This window comes from Amblyraja radiata, chromosome 26 (genome assembly GCF_010909765.2).
Source record: "Amblyraja radiata isolate CabotCenter1 chromosome 26, sAmbRad1.1.pri, whole genome shotgun sequence".
Lineage (NCBI taxonomy): Eukaryota > Metazoa > Chordata > Chondrichthyes > Rajiformes > Rajidae > Amblyraja > Amblyraja radiata.
The window spans coordinates 19,521,781-19,539,695 of record NC_045981.1 but is presented as its reverse complement, the minus strand read 5'-3'; the positions used below and the strand labels follow the sequence as shown (position 1 = coordinate 19,539,695).

Sequence of the window (17,915 nt, the reverse complement as noted above, 5' to 3'; positions counted from 1 at the left end):
CCTTTCCCTCATTCCACTCCCATCATCTACCCGCCTCTCCTTCTCCCCTCCTTCCCCTGCCTTTCTCCACATAAACCATTCCCCCGCATCCCCTCCCACCCCCATCCATCAATGACACTACCCTCCATCCTCCACCATCACAATTTCTCCTCTGCCCTTCTTCAATACTCCATCCATCCACTGCCTGCTGCACCTGCATGCCCAAAAGTAGGCATGCAGGTGCAGCAGGCAGTGAAGAAGGCGAATGGTATGTTAGCATTCATAGCAAAAGGATTTGAGTATAGGAGCAGGGAGGTTCTACTGCAGTTGTACAGGGTCTTGGTGAGACCACACCTGGAGTATTGCGTGCAGTTTTGGTCTCCAAATCTGAGGAAAGACATTCTTGCCATAGAGGGAGTACAGAGAAGGTTCACCAGACTGGGATGTCAGGACTTTCATATGAAGAAAGACTGGATAGACTCGGTTTGTACTCGCTAGAATTTAGAAGATTGAGGGGGGATCTTATAGAAACGTACAAAATTCTTAAGGGGTTGGACAGGCTAGATGCAGGAAGATTGTTCCCGATGTTGGGGAAGTCCAGAACAAGGGGTCACAGTTTAAGGATAAAGGGGAAATCTTTTAGGACCGAGATGAGGAAAACATTTTTCACACAGAGAGTGGTGAATCTCTGGAATTCTCTCCCGCAGAAGGTAGTTGAGGCCAGTTCATTGGCTATATTTAAGAGGGAGTTAGATGTGGCCCTTGTGGCTAAAGGGATCAGGTGGTATGGAGAGAAGGCAGGTACAGGATACTGAGTTGGATGATCAGCCATGATCATATTGAATGGCGGTGTAGGCTCGAAGGGCCGAATGGCCTACTCCTGCACCTATTTTCTATGTTTCTATGTTTCCCTCTCCAGACAACACTCTCCCCATCCCACACTCTCCCCCTCCCACACTCTCCCCACACACACCTGTTCACCCCTCCACCCCAGCTCCTAACTTCTCTTCACCTTCACCTATTCTATGTCTAATGCCCTTGTTTGTTCTTCACAAACTTGCTAACCAATTATTTGAGCATTAAATCCCCACAATATCTCCTCCATCTCCACACTCCACGTTGTATAACAGCTGGGAATGTCCCCCCCCCCCCCCCCCCCCCATATCTAAATACAAGGAATCAGGAGCAGGAGTCATCAACCAAACCTGCCCCACCGTTCAATACGATCGTGATGGCTTCAACCCATCCTCTGTGCCCCTTCCCCATAACACTCGGTCCCCGTCCTTCCAAATATTTACCTATCTCTACCTTAAACATATCTAATATTCAAGTCCGCATCACCCTTCAGGGGCACACAGTTCTGGTGATTCGCTGCCCTCTGAGAGATGGAATATCTTTGCAGCTCCGTTTTAAATGACCGGCCCTTATTTTGTAGCCATTGTTTGTGACTCTCCTACCCAGTGCAGAGAAAATCTGAAGCTGCTGCGTGAACTGACTGATCCTGTCCTTGATCAGCTTTTCCACCCACTCACATTCCCTAAGCTCGGCACTGCCTAGCCTGTGGGTTGTGGTTCTCAAGTACCATCCGGGGCCTCGTGCAGGAGAGTGCTGCATCATGATGGGATAGACTTAAAGTTAGCCATTGTAGATGTTACGGTACTATTTAAAAAACAGGGACGCAAGCACAACAACATCAAAAATAGGGGAAGAATGAAAAGGAACTGCAGATGCTGGTTTATACCACTAAGATAGACACAAAATGCTGAAGTAACTCAACGAATCAGACAGCATCCATGGAGAAAAATGACAATGTTTTGTGTTGGGACCCTTCGTCAGACTGAACGCAGGGCACCCTATCCTCGCCAGGTGGGGCACCCGTTAATTTCAGTCTGATGAAGGGTCCCGACCTGAAACATCACCCATCCTTTTTCTCCAGAGATGCTGCCTGACACTCTGCGTTGCTCCGGCACTTTGTGTCCATCTTCATAAATGGCTGAACAGGCATAGAATGTTGAACAATAAAACAGAAGGCGAGAAGAACTCAACAGGTCAGACCGTGTCTCTGGTTACAAAATATGTCAGTTAACATTTCATGTCGAGACCCTGAATCAGGGCTCATTCATTCAACTTTATACAATCTTCCTGCACTTTTGTCTTCCCCACATTGTAGGCACTAATATTTAAAGCAATAAATGGCCTTTACAGCTTCTCGGGGAAGTGTGAAACTGTTGTCTTAGTCCAGCATCTTTCTTTTTAACCCTTCCCCCACTGCCTAATGACTGATTATTCTTGTAAATATAGAGAATTTTGGGTGTTTCAAATGACAAGTAGATGTGGGTATTTATGGACTGTGATGGAGAATGGAAACTTGAGATCGTTACTATCCTCTCACAACCAGGCTCTGGGGTCAGTTTCAACCCTCGCCTCTTTTCCTGTGCACCAGGTTTTGACTTTGTTGTATACACAAGTTGGACAAAGCCCTTCAGTATTCTATAGGAATTGGCTGAGACCCGGTTGGTACCACTCTTGCCCAGGAGTGTAGGGGGTTTGTGTTCAATGGGTTCACCCCAGTCAGCTTTATGTAATCCCCAATTCCCTAAAGGGCGGCATGTTGGCGCAGCGGTAGAGTTGCTGCCTTACAAGTGCCACAGACCTAGGATCGATCCTGACTACGGGTGCTGACTATACAGAGTTTGTACATTCTCCCCATGACCGCATTCATTTTCACCGGGAACTCCGGTTTCCTCCCACATTTCAAAGACCTACAGGTTTGTAGGTTAATTGGCTTCAGTAAAAACAAGTGTAAAGTGTTCCTAATGTGTTGAATAGTGTGAGTGAACGGGGATCGCTGGTCGACATGGACTCGATGCGCCTCAGGGCCTGTACCTCTATAAATAAAACAAAAAATCTAAAACTACCATTGAGCTAGGTGACTTGCTTGCTTCGGGCACTAATGAACTACTGGGGAGTTACACCATTAGTTTTTGCAATCATCATTAATAAGATCAGATATTGTTTTCCAATTCATTAACTAGAGTCATGGAGTTGTAGAGCTGTGCAGCACGGAGACAGAGCCTTTGGCCCACCACATCTATGCTGACCATTTTGCTCATCTATACTGACCCCTTTTTCTCACATTCGGGCCATATCAATTTACGCCATTAATATTTCAGTCTAAACTCCTCTTGTATCTGATTCTATCACCTCCTCTGGCCGCATGCCTCACATATCACCCAGTCTTTGAGTGAAAAACTTATCCCTAAGATCTCTTTTAAATCTCCATCCTCCCACTTTAAACCTATGGCCTCTCGATTTTGATACCTTTATCATGGAAATTTTTTTTTAGACCATTTCCCCCATCTATGCATTTTGTAAACATATATTTCTAACAGGTTCACTTCTCAGCCTTCTTTGCTCCAGGGAAAATGAGTCCAGCCTGTCCAATCTCATCCCATAATTAAAGTCCTCCATTCGATGCAACATTCCGGTGGATGTAGCTACACTTTCTCTAGTGCAATCACAGCTCTCTAATGGTGTGGTGACCAGAACTTTAATATTAGTACTGTGGCCTAACTAATGTTTCCCAAAGTTGCAACGTAAAATCCAAACACTTACATTCTATGTCCCACCCTATGAAGGCAAGAATGCCATATGCCTTGTAGAAACAAGGAACTGCAGATGCTAGATTACAAAAGAGGACACAAAGTGCTGGAGTAACTCAGCAGCATCTCAGGAGAATCTGGATAGATGATGTTTCGGGTTGGGACCTTTCTTCAGACTGATGCCGTTAGGCCTTCTTCACCAGCCACTTTCAGGGGACTATGGACTTGAATCCCTAGGTCTCTCTATTCATCAACAATTTCACCATCCTATCATTTACTGTATCTGTCCTAACCCCATCAGATTTCCTAAAGTGCATCACCTTACAGTTGTCAGGATTATATACAACTTTCTAACTGACCTTCAATAATCTTCCTCATTCTCCACACCACCACCAATTTTCATGTCATGTGCAAATGTACTAATCATACCTCCCACATTCATATGCAAGTCATTAATGCATATCATAAACAGCAAAGGTCCCAATTACTAATCCCTATAGAACACTACTAGTCACAGACTTCCAGTGAGAAAAATGAACTGAATTTTATATTCAGTAACTGCCTGGTGGAAATGTGAACTCAAACCTATTGAAGGTCAGTGCAGGTACCTGGATTACAGTTCATCAACTTCACTGTCGCCAACATTTGCCCATCAGCCACTTCAGTAAACACGATCTGGCTTTTCACGTATTGTGGCTGGTGAGATCTGGAACACTGGGCAAATCTTCTTCTATATTTACAATGGTCCCGGCACCAAACAGGACCCTATTAAACGCAAATAATTTATTTATCTCTTGTTCGTTTTCAAGATCCCTAACAACCATTTCTTCGCCTGCCAGCTTGTATTTACCTCTAAGTAACGCTTTTGAAAAAACAACTCATTGATAAACTCCCATCTCTTGGCATCACCCAATATGGTACTGAGTCATAAAGAGGCTCTTGGATAGATCTCTACCTTATGCTGTTAGTTGGTCTCAACTTGCGGTGGCTAAAGAGACGGAATGAAGAAATAACTCACATTTGTATCATGTTTTCCACCATCACAGAACCATCCAAAGAGCTTTACAGCCGAAACATTCCTTTTGAAATGTAAAACATAGCAGACAAATTTGGTGCAACAAGCTTCCACAGCTGGAAGGAGATAATGAGCAGAAAAAAATGCTTTTAATGAGGATTGTTGCAAAATAAATATTGGCTAGGTCCTGGATTAGAACACGACTATGCTTGTTCAAACTCATGCCACGAGCTCCTATGCAGGCATCTGAAGGGTAACCTCAGACCAGACCTTATTTCAACAGCACTTTAGAACAACAGAATACCCAGAGGAGTCCGCAAGCCGAGAAAATGTGCTCAGATCCCTGCAGTTGAACTTGACAGCAGAACCTTATAACCTGCTGGAAAGAGTGCTACATTGCACAGTAGCTGCTGCCTAATAGAGTCATAGAGTCATACAGTGTGGACACATGCCCTTTGGCCCAATCGGCCAACATGTCGCCCACACCAGCCAACATGTCCCAGCTACACTAATCCCACCTGCCTGCACTTGGCCGCTAAACCTGTCCTATCCATGTATCTGTCCAATTGATTTTTAAGCGTTGCAATAGCCCCATCCTCAACTACCTCCTCTGGCAGCTCGTTCCATACACACACCACCCTTTGTGTGAAAAAGTTACTCCTTAGATTATTATTACTATTAAATCATTTCCCCCTCACTTTAAACCTATGTCCTCCGCTTCTCGATTCCCCTACTCTGAGCAAGAGACTCTGTGCCTCTACCAGATCCATTCCTATCATGACTTTGTACACCTCTATAAGATCAGCCCTCATTCTCCTACGTTCCAAGGATTGGAGTCCCAGCCGACTCAACCTCTCCCTATAGTTCAAACTCTCGAGTCCTGGCAACATCCTCGTACATCCCAGCTTGACAATATCTTTCAGATAACATGGTGCCCAGAACAGAACACAATCATCAAGAATATTACGTGATCATGAGGGGAAGGGTGATGCAGTGATGTAAACACTAGCTACAGGTTTCTATTCTTGGTCAGAGATCAGTAGACCTTTGGGTCTACTTCCCCCACAATGCAGGAAATATGTGATTGTGCTGGAGAGTGTTTTTTACTGAACGAGACTAGGGGGGTAAGCTTTAGAAGAACGTATTTACACCACTGCTGAAGTTGGACACCTCATGGCTCATCTCTCTCTGATGTCTCGACACGTGGTCAAGTCCCTGCCCATGGTCCCACACATGGGGAATGGGATTCGGCAAAGGTTCTGAGGGAGATGGGGAGAATGAAAGGGAACCACCATCTCGTGGAGTCGCTCAGCAACTGGTGGCCTCCAAGGCTTTGAGCAAAATGAGAAGAAAGGGGAACTTGTACATCAGAGGATTGTTCCTGCCTGATTCAGTCTGAAAGCTCTGTGATACCAAACCTGAAATACCTCTTGGTTTAAGTGGCAGCCAGCAGACCACCCCCTCCCTACACCCCCACCCCCAACCCCCCTACCCAGGCTCAGTGCTCAGCGTCTGAGACAACCTGTTGCTTAGCAACTTACAGACTCTCGTTCAGCATCTGAAAGTTAAAATGGATTCTGTGTTTATAATGTCTAGCAATCAAGAGATCATTTAATATTCGAATCTCTCGGTGGGGAAGAGGAGAAAATTATATTTCGGAGAAACTACCTAAAATTAAATCTGGCAGCTATGTCCAGTTTCCTCCCCTCTGGCAGACGGTTGTGGAAGATGTGGATTTATTACTCTCTGGAACCTGTTATATAGACATGATGCAGTCTATGGCACAGAGTTGAAAAAACTAAAACCACTCAAGTTTAATTTCTGCCTTGAGTGACTTAGAATCATAGAGTCATACAGCATTGAAATAGGCTCTTCGGCCCAAGCTGCTCACACCTACTAACATGTCTCATCTATGCTAGCCCTACCTGCCTATGTTTGGCCCATATCCCTCTAAACATATCCTATCCATGTACCTGTCTAAATGCTTCCTAAACGTTGCGATACTACCTGCCTCATCTACCTCCTCCAGAAGCTCATTCCATACAACCACCCTCTTTGTATGAAAACATTACCCTTCAGGTTCCTATTTTACTTCGGAGTCACGTGAGTGACTACGTGAAGAACCCCGCCAGGACGCATGCGTGTCATATCGCTACACGCATTGCAACGAGTCACAGCAGGGGGAACGACGTTCCCCTTAGCGGCAGAATTTGAAAGCCGGGAACAGCAGGTAAGGAGACTCTGCGTTCCTTCCACTTACCTTACAGGTGGAGACATGGACCAGATCCACGAAGGCTGCGAAAAAGCTGGCGGGGGAGAACCGCGGAGTTGCGGGCAGCCGGCAGCAGCAGCCAACGGCACGCCAATCTCCCGAAATGGGAACAGCTGTGCCCGACTTCGCTCCCGCACCGGCCACGGCCAGGCGGTAGAGCGAAGCAAAAAACTAACAGAGTCGTTGACTCCGATGAGTCCGACTCTGAATAACCGCGAGCGGCCAGTGCCCGTGAGCATTGGGGCCGGTTGGAGCGGCTTCAGGAGCAGCCGCGAGCGGCCAGTGCCCATGAGCATTGGGGCCGGTTGGAGCGGCTTCAGGAGCAGCCGCGAGCGGCCAGTGTCCGTGCGCATTGGAGCCGGTTGGAGCGGCTGGGAGCGGGGAACAAGAGCAGCCGCGAGCGGCCAGTGCCCGTGAGCATTGGAGCCGGTTGGAGCGGCTGCAGGATCAGCAGCAACCGCGAGTGGCCTATGCCCGAGAGCATAAGAGCCAGTTCGAGCGGCTGCTGAAGGAAATACTCCAAAGTGGCAGGCTCCGGGAGATGGAGGCTAGCCACAGTGGGCAGTTAGTAAGCCCCACAGCAGTACCTCTTGTGGGGCTGCACAGTGTTACTCCCTCATCAGAGGGGAGCACGGAGGGTCAATTCTGGGCTGACCCTGAAGAGGGGAGTGATCAACATACTCCTAGTATGCCTGGGGTGAAAGAAAACATGTTGGATATGGTGTCCCAGTTTATCCAACCCGACCAAACTGGCCTAAACCTGGAGCCGAAAATAGCGGCAAGCATTGACTACATGTCTTTTAACCAACTACAGGGACAGGCATTATTGGACACCACAGCACGACACTTACCACCAGGGAACTGCAAGTCGCTAAATGTTCCCAGTGTCAACCAGTGCATCTGGAAACATGTTGGGGCATCAATTAGAACCAGGGACTTAAAAATACAGAAAGTCCTAAAAGTCCTAACAGCAGGAATATGAATGAGCAAAACATGACCCTAGACCACCAAGATGCACTGGCTTTATTCTGCAACTCACAATACGAGTTAAACAATATTAGGAAAGGTGCTATCCAACCGGCTTTAGACCCCAAATTTGCAAGGCCTCTGCAAACCTGGAACCTCCAAACCATCAACACTACTATTTGGAGGGGATTTATCAAAACAAGTCAAAGAACTTGATGAAGAGGCGAAAACCCTGGGGCTCATAAAAGCAGCATCTAAAAGCTACTACGGCCAAAAACATCACCCCTACGCACCCACCAGTCGGCCACGACAAACTGGAGAAAGCGCAAAAACCAGGAACACCCAACATCGGTCTTTTTTAGGCCATGGCCCAGACCGACCTTCCTGGAAAATGCGCAAGCCCTCAACACCAACCCAACTACAGACCCAGACAACGGCGCCTCAACGTCCACGGAGGATGCCGAAGAAGTAACACACCTACCACTGGTAACCATGGAGGTAGGTGGGTCTGGTTCCTTAAGAATTAATGGGAGCATCGAAATTGGTGGGAGGTTACGATATTATTTGGATGCATGGAATAAGTTAACTACCGACACTTATATTCTAAGCAGTATCCAGGGTTGTACCATAGAATTTATACAAAAACATAACCCTCCAGTTCAGCATGTACTGAACCGAATGTTCGTGCTCACAGGCATAGAAAAATCTTAAGCACATGCTGAATTACAGCGGCTATATAAAAAAGGAGTAATTGAGAAAACCCAACACGAATCACAGGAATTCGTGTCCAACATCTTTATAAAAAACAAGAAAGATGGTGGTTGCCACATCATCATCGATTTGACTACTTTGAATACCTTTGTACAATATATTCATTTCAAGATGGAAACCTTTGTTACTGCTAAGCAATTGATTTCCGACGGCTACTACATGGCAAGCATCGATTTAAAAGATGCTTACTATACAGTACCCACAAGAGGTGACCACAGATGTTATTTAAAATTCAACTGGATGGGTCAGCCCTGTCAATACAGGGCACTACCTAATGGTCTAACATCAGCCCCCAGGCTGTTCACAAAAATTTTGAAACCAGCCCTAGCGTTACTGCGGAAACAAAAACACATGGTAATGGCATATCTAGATGACATACTTATTGTTGGCAAAACTTTGGAATTGGCTAAACAAGCGGTAACAGCCACAAAACAATTGTTTGAAAAACTGGGGTTTATCATCCATCCAGTTAAGTCTAAATTAACGTCTTCAACAAAAATGTATTATTTGGGGTTCACCATTAACTCAGTTCTAATGTCAGTGACTTTGCCGAAAGGAAAGGTTACAGCCTTAATAGAGGCTTGTAGCGAAATCATTGACATCACCAAACCATCCATTAGACTGGTAGCTAGAATAATTGGGAAGATAGTGGCTGCATTTCCAGCCACACAATTCGGACCTTTACACTATCGAAATTTACAGAGAGCAAAAATAAGAGCACTCAAAATTAATGGTGGCCATTTTGACAGACCAATGAAGCTACCAACAGAGGCCATAATGGAACTAAAATGGTGGGAACATAACATCAGGTATTGTTCCAATCCAATAATTATCAGCAACCCGTCTATGGTACTACAAACTGATGCCAGTGCACTTGGTTGGGGTGCTACCAATTCCATCTCCAGCTGTGGAGGGAGATGGAATGCACAGGAGGCATCATTATTACAAACACTGGGCATAAACTACCTGGAAATGTTAAGTGCATTCCATGGCCTTAAGTCATATTGTTCTGGGTTAAATCACCAGCATGTTAGACTACAAATTGACAACACCACCGTGGTAGCATATATCAACCATATGGGTGGAAACAAATCGACATCATGTGACAATCTGGACAACACAATTTGGCAATGGTGTATCCAGACAGATATTTGGATATCAGCTACCTACTTACCAGGTAAACTAAATTTAGTGGCAGACACCAGGTCACGCAAATTCAATGAAAACACTGAATGGATGTTGGATAAAAATGTATTTGCTGAAATTACAGCACGGTATGGAACACCAGATATCGATCTTTTCGCATCCAAGCTCAATCACCAGTTATCAAATTATGTTTCATGGGAACCAGACCCTGGGGCAGCGGCAACAGATGCATTTTCGCTGCATTGGGGGAAATTGTTTATTTATGCATTCCCTCCTTTCTGCCTCATCAGTCGGGTATTAAAGGAAAAACAGCAAGACTCTGCGTCTGGTATTTTGATAGTACCCGATTGGCCTACTCAATCACGGTTCCCGGTGATACTAGACATTGTATTAGAACCATGCATCACCATCCATCATAGACCTAATTTACTGGTCCATCCAGTAACAAAGGAAAGATCACCCACAGATCTATGAACATCCAGTCTGTTCTGGAATTCCTGGCAAGCCTCCATTACGATGAGAGGCTCAGTCATAGTGCCATCAACTGCGCCAGAAGTGCTCTGTCAACATACCTGTGGCAAGGAACAGAGCGGCATTCTGTTGGGACACACCCTGGTAACCAAACTCATGAGGGGCATTTTTAATGTTAATCCCCCAAGAACCAGGTACTCCCAAATATGGGATGTGAGCATTGTACTGACCATGTTAAGAAACTGGTCTCCAGCTACAGCTCTGTCCCTACAGAAACTGACTATGAAAACAGTCATGCTGATGGCCTTGGTCACGGCACATAGGGTCCAGTCACTACAGAAACTAAGGCTGGACAACATGACTATTTCATCTGGAAATTTAACTTTTCACATCAATGAATTAGTCAAACAAAACAGACAGGGGTCAGCAGGCCTAAAAACAGAATTCAGGGCCTACCCGACAGATGATCGTCTCTGTATTGTAACACACTTGCTATTATATATGGAGTATACTAAGATCATCAGAGGGAAAGAATTGTCACTTTTAATCAGCTACAAATAGCCACTCAAAACAGTGACAGTCCAGACCATCTCTAGATGGCTAAAACAGGTCCTAATAAAGGCTGGAGTAGACACTAGCATTTTAAAATCTCACTCCACCAGGGCTGCCACTACATCGGCAGCTATGAAGTTGGATGTTACTATGGGCCAAATCCTCAAGACAGCAGGATGGTCAACGGAGAAAACTTTCCAACGATTTTATAACAAACCAGTCATTGAACCTGGAACATTTCCAGAAACAATTTTAAGTTCTGTAATAGAATTTACCCCATAAATAGGGGCTATAATTTGGTGTTAATATATTTATCGTTGGGTTTTCAATATCGTATTGATGTCTAATGATGTTAACACTATTCTCCCCATTATCAAGGCAGATGTGATGCATGGACTCGTTTCCACGGAATGAAATCACAGAGCTTTAAAATCTTCACGTAGTCACTCACGTGACTCCGAAGTAAAATAGTAAGATTAAACGAGAACTTACCATTTTGAAGTTTGATCGTTATTTTATGAGGAGTAACATTGAGGGATTACGTGCCCTCCGCTCCCACCCTTGATCATATACTCAACTGGTATCTCTTCTCTAATCTTACTATGTTTAGTCATTACAGTTATCTGTGATTTCACACCGCTGCTTTGAAGAATGACACGCAGGGGGGGGGGGGGGGTTCTTCACATAATCACTCAACGTTACTCCTCATAAAATAACGATCAAACTTCAAACTGGTAAGTTCTCGTTTAATCTTACTATTAAATCTTTCTCTTCTCACCTTAAAGTTGACACCGGTTGGGAGTGGGAGCAGAGGTGGGGGTTGGTGGTGGGAGCAGGGCGGGTGCATGAAATGCAGGACATTTTGGTTGATTTACGGGGTGAAGGGATTTGGTAAAAGGTGACAGAGGGTGATGGTGGAGGATTATTTATGTAATTGGAAGCCTGTGACTCACGCTGAACCACAAAAATGAGTGCTGGGGCCCTTTCAAATTAGATGTGAATGTATCGTGTGAAATACTGGTTGTCTTAACATCAAGAAGGATATGGTGGGACTGGGGAGGATCAAGAAGAATTTTGGCCTGGGATGGAATGTTTCAGTTACCAGGGGAGACTTCATATGTTTGATTTCCTTTGAGTTTCCTTAACTGTCCAAGATGAGAGACCACAGATTTAAGGTGGATTCAGAGAGAATCTAAGAAAGAATCTTCCACTCAGAGGATGGTTGCAATCTGCAACTCACAGCTTGAGAAGGTGGTAGAGTCAGTACAGTGGGGTGGCATGGTAGAGTTGCTGCCTTACACCGCCAGAGACCTGGGTTTGATTCTGACGAGTGCTGTCTGTATGGTTTATGCGTTCTCCCTGTGACCACGTGGGTTTTCTCCGGATGCTCCAGTTTCCTCCCACATTCCAAAGACATGAAGGTTTGTAGGTTAATTGGCTTCTGTAAATTGTCCATAGTGTGTAGAACAGAACTTGTACATGGGTGATCGCTGGTCGGGCTAGTACGGACTCGGTCGGCCGAAGGGCCTGCTTCTTTGCTGTGTCTCTAAACGAAACTAAGCTAGACAGAGACTCTCACATCTTTTAAGAAGGCTATGGTCCAAATGCTGGAAAATGGGCTTAATACAGATAGGTTCTTGATGGTCAGCATTGACATGGTGGGCCGAAGGGCCTGTACGATTCATTGATTTTATATATCCCTCTCCTTAACTGCCTAACTTAAGCTTTTTGTCACATGTCCTGATATTTCCTTGTTCAATTTGGCCTCAACTTTTCTTTTAATATGCTACTGTGAATCATCTTTGGATGTGTTACTACATTAGGTACACTGCATATGTTGTTGTCTGAGCTTAAATATCACTCTCTCTGATACTGGAGGATAGCCAGTAAGTGAAACTAATGAGATGCTTTATTCAAATAGCAAACTTACAGAGAGAGAGATAGAGCTTAAAATTCTTAAAGGGTACATAGACCAAACATGTTACATCTCTTTTTGAGTAAAATAAAAAGGAAAAATAAATTTCCCAAATAACATTCTGGTCTCCATGTACTTTATCTCCTGTGCATGCAGAGGTAAATCCTTGAAACGCTACAGATCATAGTGAATGGTGTCTTCTCAATTTGCCTGTAAACCATTACCACATTCATCACATTTCCGCTGTGTGTGCTAACGTCTGACCCTCCTGCAGGACTGTTGCTCCAAGATCTTTCTCCGAGGCATCTCTAAGTTTTGTCAGCTTCTTTTTCTTAGTAAAGTTTTGCAACCCAAGTTCTGCTGTGACTGTCTGTAGTTTGTTTGAGCAATTACTCGGTACTGACAAACCAGAGCCATTCCACATCTTTCTCAGTCAGCCCTTTGAGAGGATCGCATGACACAGGGAGATGGGGCAGGGCCAAGCTCAGATAGTTGACAAATCCCAGAAACTCTTGAACTCCTGTACCATCCGTTGGGATTAACATCTACATCATTATCTTGCCTTTGGAAGGATTTGACTTCAGACTATCTCCAGTGATCAAGTGACTAATGAAGCTTTGCTTCATTCCGAGGTTTGCTTTCCATTGCTCCACCTTGCTTTTGTTCCACAGACCGCTCAGATTCTTCCCATGATCTAGCCCAGTCTTATCAATGATCATTGTATAGTCATACAATGTGGTTCTATAATCAACTAAGGCTCAGCCGTGAATTTCAACATTTGCTGGAATTCCTCTGGTCCTGGATTGATTCCTAGAAAGGATTCTTATGACATAGAACACAGAACAGCACAGCACAGCACAGGAACAGGCCCTTTGATCCACAATATCTGTGCTGAGCCCAATGCTAGATTAAACTAATCCCTTCTACCTACACATGACCATAACTCTCCATTTCCTGCATTAGGGACACATCAGAACTGGTGGGACTAAATTCACAACTGCAAAGGAGTCAATGGGTTTGTAAATGAAGGGTGCTATTGATACTGTGCCACATTCTCCCACTATAAATGGCACCAGTACATCCTCACTTGCAGTTGGTTGCAAACCCAGTAATAACAATGGAAAAGTAGGCAGATAAAATTATTTGATTAATAAGAAGTGGGAAATTTCCCGGATGTTGCTTTTCCCCTCCCTCTTCACCCCATGCACTTCTGGTGCAGAGCCTTGCTGAGCACCTCAGCCCCGCAGGAATCACTGACCAGTGGGTGTGGTTCACTCACATTCTTATTAAGGAAGGCAACTTACTGCTGTAGAGTTGAAAACATTACAATTCAGTTATGTAGGGTACAGCCTGTTGAGTTTAATTTATATTTTACACACAGAAAACGGACCATTCCCATCTCATTGTAGGATGGCTGTGAACGTTGGTGAAGGGTCATAGAGCTACAGAATCGTACAGCACATGGGCAGGCCCTTTGTCCCTCCACATCCACATCTACCTTTTTGATCATCTACACAAATCCCATTTGCCTGCATCATGTCCACATCCTTCCATGTGTTGCCTATTCACATACATGTCTACATGCCTTTATTGTCGGGTTAAAAGTAACATAGATTCTCCCAGGCTGACTATGTCTACAATCTCTACATCCTAGATGTCGATCAACAGAAGTCTGCACCTCATTCCGTGCGGACCCGCTCTCTATAAGTAAAAACTTGACTTTGTCTGTCACCGTTCCTACTCACAATGCAACTTCTAGCGCCTCACACGTGGCTAGCGATGATATAAGTATCTCTGTCAAAGGCCCCGTAATTTCTTCCCAAACTTCCCACAATGTCCTAAGACATGCCTGATCATGTCCCAGCGATTTAAATACCTAATGCATTTTTTTCCCGAATCTTGAGATTTTCAAGTGAAAATATGGGTTGTAATATAACAAAAATATTAAAATGTTAAAAAATAGCATGTACAAAAAGGAAGCTGTTTATACGTTTGAAATCTCTACATTTTTTATTGGAGGTTTGTGCTGCCTTGCAGACTTGGTTCTTAGGTTTATGAAGCTGCCTTGGGCTGCATCTCCCTGAATGGACAATTTATTGAACTACAGTTCTTTTAACATTTATGCTCACAGCTTCCAATACATTGTTCTAACTGAGAAGACATCACTAGATTATATTTAAAAGCTCACCGCTCCCCAGTCCCTTAATAGGGGAGGGATAGTAATGAGTCACCATTGGAAGCAATTTAAATAAATTGAATTCATATTTTCTGCAAAAAGTGATGTACTTTTTCCAATGTTGGGACTGTTTATCTTCACATGTTTTATAACATATTTTAACTTCATTCTATTTATTTTCTTAACATAGAATGTAGATCAGTATTGCACTGCAACAGGCCCTTCGGCTCATAATGTCTGTGTCGAACATAATGCCAAGTTAAACAAATCTCCTCTGCCTGCACGTGATCGATGTCCCTCCATTTCCTGCCTATTCATAGGCCTCTTAAATGCCACAATCATACCTGCCTCGACCACCATCCCTGGAATAGTGTCACAGACACTCACCGCTCTCTGCATAAAAATTCTTGCCTTTCACCTTAAGGCTATGTTCTCTAGTCTTTGACATTTCCACACTGGGATAAAGGTTCTGACTGTCTACCCTATCTATGCCTCTTATAATGTAATGTGCTTTTATCAGATCTCCCCTCAGCCTCTGATGCTCCAGGGAAAATAATTCACGTTTGTCCAACCTCTCCTCATAGCTAATACCCTCCAATCCAGGTAGTATTTTGGTGAGTCTCTCCTACACCCTCTCCAAAGCCTCCATGTCCATCCTGTAATAGGGTGACCAGAACTACACACAATATCCAAAAAGGCAACATAATCAAATGTTTATAAGCCTATAAAATGAATTTCTTACACCCAATGCCCCCATCAATGAAGGCAAACATACCATATGTCTTCATTATCACTCTATCTACTTGTGTTGCAACTTTCAGGCAGCTATGGAATTGGAACCCAAGATCCCCTTCATAAATCCATACCGATATAGGTCTTGCCATTAAAGTATCAATTCCCCTTACTTCGCAAAGTGCAACACCTCATACTTGCTTGGATTAAACTCCATTTGCCATTTCTTCGCCCATTTCTCTAGTTGATCTATATCCCATTGACAATTTTCCCCACATCCACAACTCCACTAATTTTGGTGTTGTCTTCAAACTTACTAACCAAGCCATCTACACTGAGGTCCAAGTTTGTTTATATATATAAAATGGAAATCACAGCACAGATCCCTGCTGAACTCCACTAACCACTAACCATATCTACTTCAATAGCTTAAAAAGTACCAGCATTTGAGGGGTGAGGGGTGGGAGGGTTGTCTTTTTAATTTGGACTCAAGGATCCAAATAAAATTTTGCCTTGAAATAGCTTTCAAATGGCAATATTTGGTGACTAAAGAAAGGTACAACTTACAAAATAGTTTAATATTGTTCTGATTTCACGTTTCTCGAGCCTCATCTTACATGCACTTCCTACATTTGACAATCCTAAGGACCTGGTTCAGGTGGACAGAAGACTTAGAAAGAAATATGATACCCTCACAAAGATATTGAGAAGATTAATTGGTTTTGCTGATTCACAAAATAGTTATTAGGCTTAAAATGGTATTTTGAGTATTTAAGGCTTGCTTAATGAGAAAATTAATGGTGTTCAAAAGTAACTTAAAAATATTTTGATTAGTTTATCAAAAGGTGGGATGCTGATTTGTCGACGTGTTGCTCTGATTCAGTGGGTGACAATATTGGCTTCATGAAAATAAGAAAACCATGTTTAAAGCAGAGTTTAGCTTCTACAACGATTCTCATTTGTGAAGGAGAATGGAGAAACTGTTTACACAGAAAGATGGCAATCAAAGGACACAGGTTTAACATGATTAGCAAATAAAGTGGTGGTATTGGTATTGACACAGGTTATTATTGTTACGTACAGAAGCAGTGAAAATCCTCGTTTTTCCTGTTATCCACACAATTCAAACTAGTTCAGTTCCGTTTAGTTTATTATCAGTGTACCGAGGAACACTGAATAGCTCTTTGTTGCATGCTAACCAGTCAGCAGAAAGATTACAATCGATCCATTTACAGTGTAGAGATACTATACATGATAAGGGAATAACGTTTAGTGCAAGGTAAAGCCAGCAAAGTTTGATCACGCTTTTTCTGTACCTATAGCACTGTTTATTTCTCTCTTTACACTACCTGTTTTACTTCGGCATGGTTTGATTGTACTCATGTGTGGCATGACATGACTGGATAGCATGCAAAAATAAATTCTTCACTGTATCTGGGTGCAGGTGACCACAATAAATCAATATCAACCAATACCAATACCAATACCAATACCACCTCACCTCTCCATATTCTAGCAAATTTCACATCAACCACTCTCTGTGTAAAGATGCTTCTCCATTGAATTTTTTTGGTGACCATTTATGTCCATTGTTTCTCATTCATCCATATCCAAACACACGCTCAAAGTTCTCTCTCAGTTTCTTGGTCACAGCTATGCTGGATTCTGTTGGATGTTTGCCTTGCTCTTAGGTAGGTTGGTGGGTGGGGCTGGGGAAGAGAAGGTGGTGGGAAGGGGGAGGGTTCATATGTGGGAGAGTGCAGGAGTGATGAAACACTTGATGGGGAGCTTGATGGCACCATGATCTTCTACCATCCTCGCTTTTAATTTGAATGTAAATATTTCTGACGATGGTGGTGGGGAGTGCTCGGATGGCCAGGGAATGGGATCCGTCTTCCGTTGGGATTCATCTGTGCTGTCTTTAGATTATCGAGAGATTCCAGGCATGTTTTTTTTTTAAATCATGCCATCAAGAAAGGATCAAGAGTCTGTGCACTGACATCACTCTCATTAACCTTTTCCTAACAGCAGCCCACAAAGCTCTGTAAATGTCAAAGCGTTAATGATTCATCGAAGTGGGAAGGTTCAACAAGCTGCTGCTCAGCAGTGTCCCGGTCTGACTCTCAGGTTACTGCCTTTGCCCTCATCTATTTCTTACATGCCTTGATTTAACACTGAGGGTAGTTCCATATCCCTGCTTCTGGCTCCAAACCCAAATGGCTGTCTTTCATCCCAGTCTGGAATAGTGAGCTGCAGAAGCCATTGCAGGCATACCAGGTCCTCAATTCACATCACACACACTGAGGCACATATTATCT

At 43.8% G+C, this 17,915-nt stretch overlaps 1 protein-coding gene across 1 annotated transcript in view; it reads right to left on the bottom strand.

Annotated features, from left to right (window-relative positions):
* The window catches only part of LOC116988000 (ras-related protein Rab-37-like), a 159,459-nt gene that overhangs the window by 71,313 nt on the left and 70,231 nt on the right, over positions 1–17,915 (bottom strand). The window lies entirely within an intron of this gene.